The following is a 14,615-nucleotide window of genomic DNA, read 5'->3' as shown; positions in this document are numbered from 1 at the left end:
TAAAATTTGATTTCGACAGATTTTCTTGTTAATGTACCCCAAATATAAGGGCTATTGCCTCTATAAATAAGTAGATCGATTTATCCGTAATAATCCACTTCTGCCATAGTTCTCAGTCGCCAAACGCTCGAACCAATCTCGTAGCAATAACTTTTTTGTGGGTTTGTTAACCATGGACTAATTATGATTAATGAATTACCACGTTTAAAAGCACAAATTTAAAATTCATATAAAATTCGTGTTGTTTTTCATATTCAAAAGAAACATGTATCACGTTCTGATGAATGTAAGGCTGTATCACATTGTCGAATGAGATGGTATCATGCAATATTCGTAACTATAACGTATAGATGTGGAAATGTATTCGATGTAGGCAGGCGCTATGACATTTCTCTCAACAATGGAGTTACGCTCCGCTCCAAACAATGACTCCAGTCAATCGAGGTATCGCTTGTTCTGTAAACAATGACATTCGTATAACCATGCTTTTCAGGTGGATTTTGTATGCACAGTTCCAGACATGTAAGGTGCCACAATGCATACCTTCGGGTTGCAGCCGAATGGGCCGGCACGCCCGGGGAAGTACCACTCTCTCACTTAAAATCGACGTAAAGTGGTAGCTACGCTACCGCGTTTCGTCCGGTATGTAAAAGTTCCGGAGGCCCGATCTCCCTCCCTCCCATAACATAATGGTTGTGCAGAATTTGGTTTCATTACCCCAGGAGGGTACCATCAGCGACTGCGGTGGAGAATCCCTCTCTGGGCATCCATGACGACGTACACCACCTGAGCAGGGATGCCCAGACTGCCCTCCGAATTCTGGGGGGCGAAATTTTGCGCTCGCCACTGTTCGGGGCAAGCGGAACAGGCATCATAAGGCAACCCCTACATTTTCTGCCTCGCACAACCACTCTGTGGAACCAGCTTTCGCCGGCGGTTTTTCCGAACCGATCCGACTTGGGAACCTTCAAGAAAAGAGCGTACTCCTTCCTGAAAGGCCGGCAACGCACCTGCCAGCCCCCCGGTGTTGCAGATGTCCATGGGCGGTGGTAGTCACTTTCCATCAGGTGAGCCTCCTGCTCGTTTCCACCTCTAACATAAAAAAAAAATGTAAGGTATGAATATGAAATTTAAAAAGTCGTAAATATGATGAAATTCAAAAAGAATCAAAAATTGAGTCTTTCTAAATCCTTGTACAGCAAATATGTTGATCTAAAAAAAACCTTTAATAAAGTATTATGATGTATAATTTTAATACAGTGCTCCAGCATGATAAGTGTGTGCACAGACAATTTAAATCAAATCGGTTTACAATTCAGTTCTATGTTATGTCCCCAAACATAACAACAGGAAAAATTAATTAAAAGCTTGTTAAAATTACTACTTAATTACTTACTAGTTAATTTTTAGTATCTAACATAAAAAAAAAACATATCCCAGAACTTGGCCAAATGTTTTCCCAACGTTTTTCTATACAATCAAGAAACATGTCGTGAAACGAGCCGAGATGGCCCAGTGGTTAGAACCCGTGCATCTTAACCGATGATTTTGGGTTCAAACCCAGGGAAGCACTACTGAATTTTCATGTGCTTAATTTGTTTATAATTCATCTCGTGCTCGATGGTGAAGGAAAACATCGTGAGGAAACCTGAATGTGTCTAATTTCTGGCACGTGTGTATTCCACCCAACCCGTATTGGAGCAGCGTGGTGGAATATGCTCCAAATCTTCTCCTAAAAGGGAGAGGAGGCCTTAGCCCAGCAGTGGGAAATTTACAGGCTGTTAATGTAATGTAAAAAAAGAAACATGTTGCTCGAATATAGACGATTAGACGAAAGTATTCTCTCGAATGATCTATTTAAACTTCATACAAAGTATATGTACCGATACTTTTTGCAAACATACAAAAATGCCTTTATATTGTAAAAGAGGTAAGATTCACAATGACGTCTGCATATCGATACTTGTTATTGAATTTTGTATCGTATTCTGAGAAATGTTCGACCGAATATCAAGCATTGACGTGTGATACAGCGTTGAGCAATAGAAAGCTTAATGCAAATATAGGATTTCTGAAGAAGATGTTTGAAGTGACGATCGATGAATCGTTAAGTTGATTAGATAAATTCTGAATTCTACGTTTATCTTTGGAAGATTGAGACAAGATAAGGAATCTTAAATGGCCTAAGGCTTGATATGGTTTGATATTACACTTTTTTGTTTTATTTAACTGTTCCCTGATTGGTCTTTAAAATTCTCTTTTTGTTATATTAGGCTGCTTTTAATAAGAAATAAGTATTCAAATGTTTTAATGTACGTTAGTTAAAATCTTTACAGACTGTACACGGTTTTTAATCTTTTTTTTATTTTATGGTAAGGTTGAGGCACAATTTTATTCTCAAAACTATATCTGCAATAGTGAATTCCGCTTGAAAAAATCGATTTTTGTTAATTGTTTCGACTTATCATTCGATCATTATTAAGAATGATTTACAATATTTTGAAATATAATTCTGGCAGTTATTTACATAAATTTAAAATAAATGATTTTTATTTGAAATGTTGTTTTATTGGATGATTGAAAATCAAAGATAGATTAATAATAAATAAATGTATCTTTCAGTTACAAGTATGGCTTCCGCTACATGATTATTTATTTAACACGAGAAGAGCTACTTCATAGAAATAGTCATTTCAAAGATTTTAATAAAACGTATTATTTTCGGAATGCCAATTAGCATTTATTTATGTAGGGTTTCAACATAATTAGCTTCAGTGAAATAGAGCACCAAATTCAAATTTTTAAATTATTTGTGAGGCGTTGAATAAATTGCTCCAAATTTAAATTTGAAATATACCCAAACTGTAAATATATACTTTTATAGATAAACTATCCGTGTATTCGACGAGATGAAACATTGGAAACATTTATTCACCCTAACGGTGATGTATCAAAAACACTGTGCTAACTGACTTGAGTTTAAAAGCATTACCCTAAACATCGATTTCCATATCTCTATCATCAAAAAGGCGAACTTCTATATAAACTTACAAACCCGATCTAGCCATTTCGATGACATCTGGTAGCATTTTAAAAAATGCTCATAAACAGGACAAAACACCGGTATTTATACTTCTTTCATCGTTTAAGTTGGAGAAATCCTTTCTTATGACTATGACGTAGATTACATTCCATAAATAATTTCTTTGTAAAATTTCGTTATTTTAGACCTACCAGGGTACCAGCCTTGCGTTGTATGTCATTCAGTAATATTCAAAATTTATTACGCAGAAATATTCAGACTTATTTTTTTTAATATAACTGGAAACTGGTTTCCAGTTGATAAGCCATCACTGCTGATAGACATGGTAAAAATGTAATTAAGGTAGGCATAAATTGCACATTCAGACTCAGAATCATTTTATTCGACGAGCAATGAACACATAATTAACTATTTAATCGAATTCAATTCATAAATTTCTTTTTATTTCAAAATTATTAAATTTTTATATTGAAAATAAGTACAAAATTAGTCCATAAATAAATTTTTAAAGGTGTAAAAAGTGTTTTCAGTGGCGAAAGGTCCAATTAATTTTTATCTTAATTCATTTTATGTTTACGATTACGATATTTGCGATTTTACTAGTATTTTAAATTGTAATTTTAAATAATTTTACATATCATAATAATGTCTACTTACCGAAGGCGGTCATTCTTAAAAACATTCGCCAAATATATATGAGAAATTGTCGCAAATAAATCGTATTCGTAAACACAGAAGCACTCTTAACTTACTCTCACCTTACTTTTTACGTAATCAGTCTCATAGTCCAACGCGACAGGAAAAAGATTAGACTCAAGCAAGTCTAAAAGTTTTTTTGCTTTTCAATTAAAAATTTCTATCGTTTACTGTACCGTGACATAATTATGTTGTAATCTATTTCATACGATAATGTCTACCAAAGAACAACATCGGCAGAAATATACTTTTATGCAGTCAAATAAACAAAATTATCAGACTCAATAAATTTCGTAGAAATAACAAACCGAAAACCTATCGTTCCAGACAAGCCCTTACGAGACGCGAGTAATTTTAACCAATAAGCATTCCTTGTTCTTGACCCAAATGTATGTAATCCACTTAAGCAGAATTTATGTTATATAACGCTTACATTTTTATAGCCATTTCTGTATATAATTTATGACTTTGTTTAATTTACTGAAACACGGCTAAGCACGCTCAGCATTAAGTGGAAGTATTCGTGCTGAACCAATACAAAGAGTATTCTTAAAGTTTACGATCAATAAAACGTGAAACCTGAAACAAAAGATCTGTAATACTGTGAAGTAAAATTTATAAGAACTTCTCGAATAAGTTTTATTTTATTACATTTTAAAACGAATTAAATTAAAGAAATAATACAAATAACACGAATCGAATATGATGCCCTTGAAGTAGTTTATTATTATTAAACAAATACTTCTTATTATAATTTATTTATCACTTTTAATTATATTTATTTAATAGAACTATTTTATATCCCATAACATAGAATATGTTCTATATAGCTTCTTTGATTTTCAAAATTTCTATAAAACTTTTCAAATATGTAATCCGGTTACGACCGGGTATTTTAAAATAATATTTATAAGTTAGAATTTTGAGAGTCTATTACGTATAAGATGTAATAGATTGGCCGTTGATAAATCTTTATGTACCCAAAATACGTGTAGAGAAAGAAAGATAAAAAAAAAACATTTCGTATATCGGTATCACAAACATGTAGAAACCCAAAATTACAAATACAAATTAAAAATAAAATACACCCAAGATATGTCCTTCTAAAAATAAAATGGAATAATAACGTTATATTATTTTTAAATTAATATTCTTAAAAAAAACCATAAATACAAAAAGACGATGTAAGTACTCAGCAATGACCAGTAGCTCATTTACAAGCCCAGGCTAAGCACAAGCTTTGTCTTTACTAAAAGCAAATTTGGATCTTATATTTTCTCTACATTGATTCATTTAGCACATTTCAATATGGAGCATAGATATTTATTAAATTTTGTACATCTAAATGATTTTCAAGAATAAATTAATATACTTACCAGCGGTTCGAAATGTGGATTCTATCGAAAAGAACCGACAAAAACTCACTAGTTGCTCTTTTCCTAGTCACGTTATATATGAGTAGGTATGAAACAAAGCGTGTATTTCTTTTTAAATAGTCATAGTCATCGTATAGTCATCGATTGAGATGACTGACATCAGCACAATTTTATAATCTATAAAACTCTATAAAAAAATAGTCTAAGAGCACAAATGTAATTCAAGTCTTAAAAGTGTAATAAATATTCAAGCACTGTATATGTACATCGTGAAATCGTATGTGCATTGAATATGGATTCAATATCCTGAGTGAGCATAAAATTATCCTTTAATCTCACAGATATTAACTATTATCGCGGGTTTCAGACGCGCATTCATAATCATGTGGATTATATTAATTTCGCTTCTTTATCATTAGAATTTCTATATATTATATTGATTTTTAATGATAATCTATGATGTCGGCCAGACCGATTTCGGCAACGGCGGCCTATCTCAAAGGAGACCAACCTACTGCACAGGACATATTATAGTGCACAAGCATGTGCGTCAACACAGGTACACTCTCTACTCCCTACTACCCTCTCTCTCATATTTCGATGAGACGATAAATCCGATATGACCGGAAAGAGTTCAGGCGCACCAACGACTTAACTTGCTTTGTAAGACACGGGAGTATACACACTTCTAACTCGCTCCGGAAAACCCCAACGACTTTTATCGGCCCTACTTAGGGTTTGTACCCAGGACCTTGGGATCTGCGGCCTTATATCTAGCTACTTGACCAACGAAGCAGTCGGTATTAATTTATAATAAATGCTTTTTAATATTTATTTGTTTAGAGTAGGCTGACGAGTAAATCCGGGAACCCATCTAGATTGGAGGCACGAATAGACTGGCCCACCGTCGGCGTGTCACGATTGTATGCGCCCCCCGAGGATACATAAAACCCCCCGGTGAGGGTACTGCTACCTTTTTAGCGGTAATTTCGGCACTCAGCTCCGGTAAGTCGCACATACCGACCCAGAGACTTTTTCCAGTCAATAAAAAAATATGTAACAAAAGGATGACGAAAAAATGTGCTACTGGATGATGAGTACTCAACTTTACCAGCTGATGTTGAAACTGAAGGCGCGAACACTTAAATAGAAAAATAACCGAGGTTCTTAGTGGGTATATTCTTATATCGGTTTTATTTCGATGTTTAAATAAATAAAAATGACAAAGTATCAACAAATCTGGTCTATCATATTTGTTTTGGGATTTTTTAAAAGTCGTACATGATAATATTATGACCCTGAGAATAGTTAAAACGTGTATATAATGTTATAACAGTAAAGGATGCATACTAATATTATAAATGAGTGTGTCTGTTATGAATTCACATTTTAAGTACTCAACAATCATCATGACATTTTGTATATACTTTGTAATTGATACAGAAAAGAACAAAAAATACCTAATACCTGCCCCCTCTTTCTACACGGACGAAACCGCGGACCGAAGCTAGCATTAATAAAAAATTAACAAAGTGACGAAAACTAGTATAGATATCCCGTTAGAATAAGCTTTGACACGCTTCGAAAGTAAATTATAGCTAAACTCCTCCTACAAGAATACGAATAACATATAAATCGATATCTTTACTATCTGCCACATTGCACTTTGAAACAATACCGAAAGTCAAATTTTATACAAGATATTTGTACAAAAGCTTCTATTCTTCATAACAAATATACTTGTAATATACATAATATGAATGTATTTAATACTAGCGACCGCCCCGGCATCGCACGGATGAAATTTATTAATAAAGAAAATTATATCATTACAATAAAATTAATACCCCAGATCAATCAACAATGGCGCTGTAAGAAACATTAACCTTTCCCCACATCGCCAATACGCCACCAACTGGGAACTGAGATGTTATGCCCCTTGTGCCTGTAGTTACACTGGCTCGCACAGCCTTCAAACCGGAACACAACAATACCGAGTACTGCTGTTTGGCGATAGAATATCTGATGGGTGTGTGGTACCTATTATATAATTCTATTAATTGTGTCAAATAAGTGCTTTCAATTCCGTCATGTTAAATTGTATATAAAATAAATTATAATTTTCAAAATTATGTTATAATTAAATTTAATAATGATAAAAGCCAAGAGCAGTTGAATTTACAATTCGATAGCGCCTCTTAAGTAATTAACGTAGAAAAAAGTGATTAATTTCGCAATTGTTAGAATTGTTGCCAACTTTTTAACTTATTATGGTCAGGCTTAAAGCCAAAATTTTCCTTAGCAATGAAATACTTTTAGTTTTTGCCAAGATGCTCACAGTGCAATAATCATACATACTATTAATTTTGTACGAATCAAAATTATTTAGTGATAGTTTTGTACAATAAGGTTAAAATAACATTTTTTTAGAAAACAGCTTCTGAATAAAAGCTTTTTTTTCTAAGCTATGTAATTATTTATTTATTAATGATAATAATGTTTTAATGGTAGGGTGCAGGTACCACTCACCCGTCAATTATTTTACCACCAAAGAGCACCAAATTAAATTGTTGTGTTCTTGTTTTAAGGTTCAGTGAACCCGTGGAATTAAAGGGAAATAGAACATAACGCCTTAGTTCCTGTAGTTGATGGCGATTTGGCGATGTATGGATTGATAATATTTCGTACCCCGCCAATGTACCACTAAACATGGTTACTTACAATTCAGTGGACCCTACATTACTATAAATTATACCAAATTTATTTTCTGAAATTAAAATATTTTAAGTAACCGAGCAATGTCCGCATTTGAATGAACGCGGGTTGGTTTTCCTCGTGATATTTTCCTTTCATCGCCTAGTACGAAATGATTTATGAACATAAATCAACTAATAAAAACTCGATATTACTTTTCGGGCTATAAAACTCCAATTGTCGGTTAAGATTAACGTGCTATAGGATTGAGCCGTATTTTTTTTACGTAATTATTATAAATTACTTCAACGGTCGAAACGATTAGTAACCCTATCTTTTTTTAATTTTCATTTAATTTTTTTCATATTTAGTTCTCGTTCTATTGAAGAAATAATATAAGTTTTATAAGCTGCCAGACACCAGCATAATAGGAGCAGTGTGGAGTAGGCTCTACCTTTCTTCTTAAAAGGATAAAAGACACGAGTCTCGCAGTTGATTGTTAAGAAGTTATTTTTACATAGTAATCTATCAAATAACATTAAAAATATGTATCGTATCTCAAAAATAAACAAGAATATTAACAATAGGAAATATAAGTAATCTCACTTACTCTGTTAGGTAAAAATAAACGATAAAACACGAAACAACTTCAATCACATTTATTTGTATAAATAAATAATTTTATGTATAGTATAACTTATTAAAGGGCTTAATAAAATGATATTATATCGTTAGAAATTTGAAATGACCGATTCTATAACGTTATCATTATTATTTATTATAATGAACACTAATACTAGCTAATGTAACTAACATTTTATGTCGCATACAATATATGTATGTGTGTGTATGTATATCATCATTGTGGTTATGTCACTAATTCTGTACGCATAGAATTAAATAATTAATTAACAAAATGAAGGCTCACATATAATAATATTAAAATAAATTTAATGTATTATTATGTTTTGAATAAATATATTATTGGGATAATTATTTTTTAAAAATTGCAAAATAAAATATTTTGTACATAAATTAATTAGTATATTAGAGACACAACTGTATTTCTTATCGGGTTATTAGCGGTATAATCAATATTCCAAATCGGTTGCAAATGAACGGTGAAATGAAGTTTCAAGTTCTTGAAATAGCCTACTTCAATGAAGTTTTATTTAACTTTTGAATGACGTTCTTTTTTTAAAACATTTTAGAATAAATAAAAAAAAAAAATTCTTGTAATTTTGATAAAAGTTCTTTCGTACATATTATTTTGAAAGAACAGTTAGACATCACAACACCTAGACAGGTAAGCCGGTTAAACATTCAAACATACACCTAAGTTGCAAGCCATGTGCATAAAATAATCACTGGAAAAATACTAATGTCAAAAAAGTGCAGGTATGCCTGCAATATCACTAAGAGCAATCTTGTCTACACAGTGAGTTACGAAATTATAGTTTAAGAAACTAAAAAGTACGCTTCGTTTTATTGGGGCTCGTTTAACTCAATCAAATACGACCATACTCGAGGTAACTAGAGGTCATTGATTAAGCAATAGTTCAACAGTCCTTCATTCTTAGATCACTCATCTGATCAATTTTATGTTACTATTTTTTTCATGTGATATAAAATTTAAAAAAAGAACGTCATAGTAATTATTACCAAATACAAACAACACACTGTAATGCTAACAAAGGATTGATTATTACTATATATCAAACTAGCTGATACCCGCGGCTTTGCTCGCGTAGAATATGAATATATTTACAAATTAACTTAATGTATGACCTCTTTGTATACCACATTGTTGTGTATATCAGCCCTTACGGTAGAATATTCAGATATTCTTAAATACGTATCAACTCATTTATAATAAGTGGCACAAAAATAAAGTTTCTTGCTTCTAACTTAAAAAATGACCTTCCAGACTATCCTATAAACAAATTGTCAACAAAATTCTCTCCTTAGGCGTAAAATATCCAGAAACGCTTAAATGCGAATCAACTCATTTTTAATCGATAGCCCAAAAATAAAGTTTCATATTTTTAGCTTAAAAAATGACGACTTCCATAAAAACTTTCAACCCTTATTTCACCCCCATAGTGGTGATCTAGAAACGCTTAAATAAGTAGCTACTCCTTTTTAATCAGTATCCCAAAAATAAAATTTCATGACCCTAACTTAAAAAATTACGAACTTCCATAGTAACGTTCAACCCCTATTTCACCCCTTTAGGGGTAGAATTTCCAAAATTCACTCATTACTTTGACTCATTACATTATTAGTGACTCGCTAGCCTCTAAGCGCCAAGCAAGCCTGCCTGTACAATACAAAAATAATCCTTATAGCATGATTCAGTATTCACGTGCGATGGTTTATTATTAGTGTATTTCATGTATACCTTTGATGTTTCTATACCGATTTCTATGATTCTTTTTTATGGAATAGTTAATACTGTTAACTTTTTGTAATTAGGGATGATTGAGAGTGTTATAAACGTAGGAGTAGACAAATATAATCAGAAAGCTTCGAACTGCTAAGCTATCGGGAGTTACACGTGTTATTGTAAGTCAACCATAAAAGATAGACATATGCTGTCGTGGGATATTTTTTATATAATTTTAATGAGAACATTTCCGTCATACATGATTTCTGTGTAGCTTTAAACATTAAGGTTGTACACGCGACGGAAACTTAAATAATGGAGTAACTTCTCCTGTTTTCCCAACATTTTGCTTCACTGCTCTGCTCCTGTTGATTGTAGCCTGATGAAAAGTATACTATAACCAGCCCAGGAGTATGAAAAAAAATTGTACTAAGTTTCGTTAAAATCCGTCGAGTAGTTTTTGTTTCTATAACAGTTATACAGACAGACAGACAAAAATTTTACTGATTGCATTTTTGCCATCAGTATCGATCCCTAATCACCCCCTGATAGTTATTTTGGAAATATATTTCATGTACAGAATTGACCTCTCTAGAGATTTATTATAAGTATAGATATATCTGTTATGTAATACAAATGGTGACATACAGAATTTATAATTATTTGTGTAATGGATATTTCAAAATAAGAATAAAAATTATTACATCAAAAAGAAATTTTAGCTCTCATTAATGGTCGGCTGAGTTTTTTCTAAAAGACTTTTAGAAATCGTGAGTGATACCCCATTAACGAAGTTCTTTTGTCCGCTCTTACCGTAGTATCATTAAAACATAGATACGGCGTTTCCGAACCGTATTTTAATAATATGTTCAAAAATATATTTATAAGCCTTGTTTATATCATGTCATTATTCGAGGTAGTTGTCAGAATAATATTTGATATGTTTCAATTTAATAAATCAAATTAAGTACAAAAAAAAACAACAACCGAAACTCAGAAATTATGTAAATATTAACCTATGTGATTAAATTATATAACTATACACATCTCGAGAATACGTTTAAAATTAATTGAGATTTCGTAGGAATAGCTTTTCTTTCTGCGAAACGTTATAATATATTTAATATCGTTACTAAATTTTTTCGTCAATAGTAACCAGAATTATAAGAAATTTTCCATGTTTAAGACATATCTCTTTATTTAAATATAGTATAATTATATACGAGTATATATTAATATAATAAACAGACGTACATTCTACAAGCGTGCGTTTGACAACTTCGTAAAATTCATTGTGAAATATTTTTAAGGAACTGAGAATGATAAGCAGGAAACAAGCGAATATGAGGTTTATCGTTCGAAAATATTACTAAAGTAAAAACCTAAAAAGTTTATAATGACAAGATTTAGTATTAAGAAGGTTATACGTACCTTAGGTAAGGTTTTTTAAGTGTGGCTACTTTCTTCTACTAAATATATAAATATATTTAAATGGATGTAATAGTCATATGATCGGATAATAACAACTATTGGACGAATATCACACATTGTCTCATCTACATCAATATTAAAAAGGTAAACTTGGATTTGACTAATCTATTATTTCAATCAATAAAATAAAGCAACTGTAATTAAGTAAATAATAAAATTCAGGTGACGCTTTTCGTCAAATACTTAACATAAAATTCTAATTGATAAATTTTCAAATATAATTCAAAAATATAAATTTAGGGGCAATATATCAATAAAAACAAAAGATTTAAGATTTAAAAACATATATTAATAATTAAATAGATCAATTAGAATCTAGTTTTAAGTTAAGCATGTTTTAAAACATCGTATTTAATATTAAATGAACTCATTTACCTCATCTGTCGTAATAAAGTATGAAATTCCATAGAAACTTGTAGTTCAATAGTTCGCTTTTAAACGTTCCACAACACTGAAACGTCACACGTATGTTTCTTCTTATTTATTTACACAATATTTTCAAAATAATAAAGAGCTTACTCTCTAAATAAATTAAACAGTTCCAATCCAAATTATAATCTCACATCGTTTTTGTATTTATATACGAAAATATTACGTAAACGCAGCGTAATAATTGCTTTCTAAGGGGACAAAGGCTGTCCCTTCGAAGCATATTGTCTCTGTATTTTTACGAGTCACAAAGCTTTTGTACACATTTGACAAAAAATAACAAAACTGGTTTCGCCGGCGGTCCTATTGTCCGATTATGAGGGTAGGGAACACATAGAATCGCTACGCTGCTAGCGCGTCGTAGTGTCGCTACGGCCGGATCGCCACTGGCGGGGGCTACGAGCGCCCGGACTGTGCACCCACACGGCGACGCGACGCTACAACTGAATCTACGCACTCACACAAACGATTGGATTACAAGAGGCCCGTGAGAGTAAGCGGGAAAGTAACATTTTTGAGCTCGTAAATGATGTACACACTAATGGTTATTCATTTACACACGCGCGTTCGGTATACACACAAGTGAGTTTGAGCTGTACACAAGGAAGCGATTTAAAGTTGTAATTCCTAACGATGATTTGAATTTAAAGATTTTGGCTTATCTATAAATAGCAAGACAAGTACAGAAACGCTTGTATAATTAATTTAAAAACTTCCATTAAATGAAACAAAATAGATACGACTTTAATAAGAAGATATGATTATATAATTATATTGAAATAGGTGTTTTTTAGCAACTCTTTCCACGTAAATTTTTTCTTTCTCTTAAATCCCGTAATTTACATATCGTTACAGAACCCGGGCTACCTCGATGTCAAATTTTATTATGATCGCTTCAGTTGCTTAGTCGTTTTAAGGTAAAAAAACAAATAGGAAAAGTTACTTCCACATTTATAACGAAAAAATGTAGAAAGCCTCAATCTAGGAAAAATATTATGTATGTTTATCCGCATATAAATTATATTGATAGAATCAATGACAAAATAATACTAGTGATTTTGAAATAAAGCGTATTTTTCGCTAATATGTTGTAATTTCGTGCAGGATATATGACTATCATTTATTAAATAATATTTAATTAATTGACAATTTAACGTATACATATTGATTAACTAAAAATTCTTTCGCCGGATTTCTCACTATAATTTATATTCCGACTGATTTGACGACCTCCGTGGTCGAGTAGTGTGTACACCGGTTTTCATGGGTACGCCACTCCGAGGTCCCGGGTTCGATCCCCGGCCGAGTCGATGTAGAAAAAGTTCATTAGTTTTCTATGTTGTCTTGGGTCTGGGTGTTTGTGGTACCGTCGTTACTTCTGATTTCCATAACACAAGTGCTTTAGCTACTTACATTGGGATCAGAGTAATGTATGTGATGTTGTCCAATATTTATTATATTTATTATACTGATGATTATCTTAACTTTAATGTTAGTTTGGCCTTCTTGATAACTTAAAACTTAACTAAAATTACTATTTACCGGTGTTAAAAGTTGGTGAGCCGGTGAAATAAATGGAATATCATAACATATTTGAGGTATACAGGGCAAATATTTACTAACATAAAGTAAACAATATAGTAATAATATATAATATTTATATTGATGTGATGCTATGTAGTTGGAAGATTTGAAGCACCACGGAATTGTCATGAGCTTGAATTGTATTGATAATTAATTTCTTGTTTAGAGGTAAACGAAAACATCACTAAGAAATATATACATACATTTGTCGGATGTTAATCTGCCGCGTGAAGCTACCAACCCGCATTGGGGCATCTTAGTGAAGAAGGCTCCAAATTTTTTGAATAAAAGAATCCTTGTCCAGCAAAGGGTAATTACTATTAAAATAAGGTATTACTCTAACGCAAAGATTATTTCATATAAACATCACATAATGCGATAATAAGCCCATAAGCTTTAACCCAATTACAAATACTTATTGAATTATTAAATCAACAGAGCAGAATACATAAATACATAAATTGTACGCCGAAATTATTTCCTATTACTCCTATTTAACTCATAGTAAAACTTAATTAAATATCCTTATTCTGAGGCGAGAGCATAATGTTAAATTCGGTTTCATTGATTCGTTAAATTTTGTAATATTTCATATAAACACATACCAGTTTAAAGTTACATATTTATATTATTAGTGATGTCACATTCGTGAAATAAATATATATATATATATATCAATATGGTAAATGTTCACGTGTTTACTTGGTGTTAGGGCTTTGTTCAAGACTGTCTAGGGTGGTCACACACATACCGCTAAACAGAAATACTCATTGTTGTACTTCGGTTTAAAGAGTGAGCCGGTGTAACTGCAGGCGCAAGGGGGGTAGTTCTTAACTCATTTTACTTCCCATGGGTAGTGGCGCATTGGTGTTGTGAGGCATGGTTCACATTTTTAACGGTGCCAATATATAAAGGC

At 32.1% G+C, this 14,615-nt stretch overlaps 1 protein-coding gene across 1 annotated transcript in view; it reads right to left on the bottom strand.

The window, feature by feature from the left end:
• The window catches only part of LOC113397975 (uncharacterized), a 69,259-nt gene extending 56,742 nt beyond the window's left edge, over positions 1 to 12,517 (bottom strand). Inside the window, exon 1 of the mRNA XM_026636514.2 lies at positions 12,062 to 12,517. The gene's annotated coding sequence lies outside the window, so the exon portion shown is untranslated. The remainder of the gene's footprint in view (positions 1 to 12,061) is intronic.
• Positions 12,518 to 14,615: the final 2,098 nt, after the last annotated feature.

This window comes from Vanessa tameamea, chromosome 13 (assembly GCF_037043105.1).
Source record: "Vanessa tameamea isolate UH-Manoa-2023 chromosome 13, ilVanTame1 primary haplotype, whole genome shotgun sequence".
In the NCBI taxonomy this organism is placed as follows: Eukaryota; Metazoa; Arthropoda; class Insecta; order Lepidoptera; family Nymphalidae; genus Vanessa; species Vanessa tameamea.
This window is presented reverse-complemented; position numbering and strand designations above follow the sequence as displayed.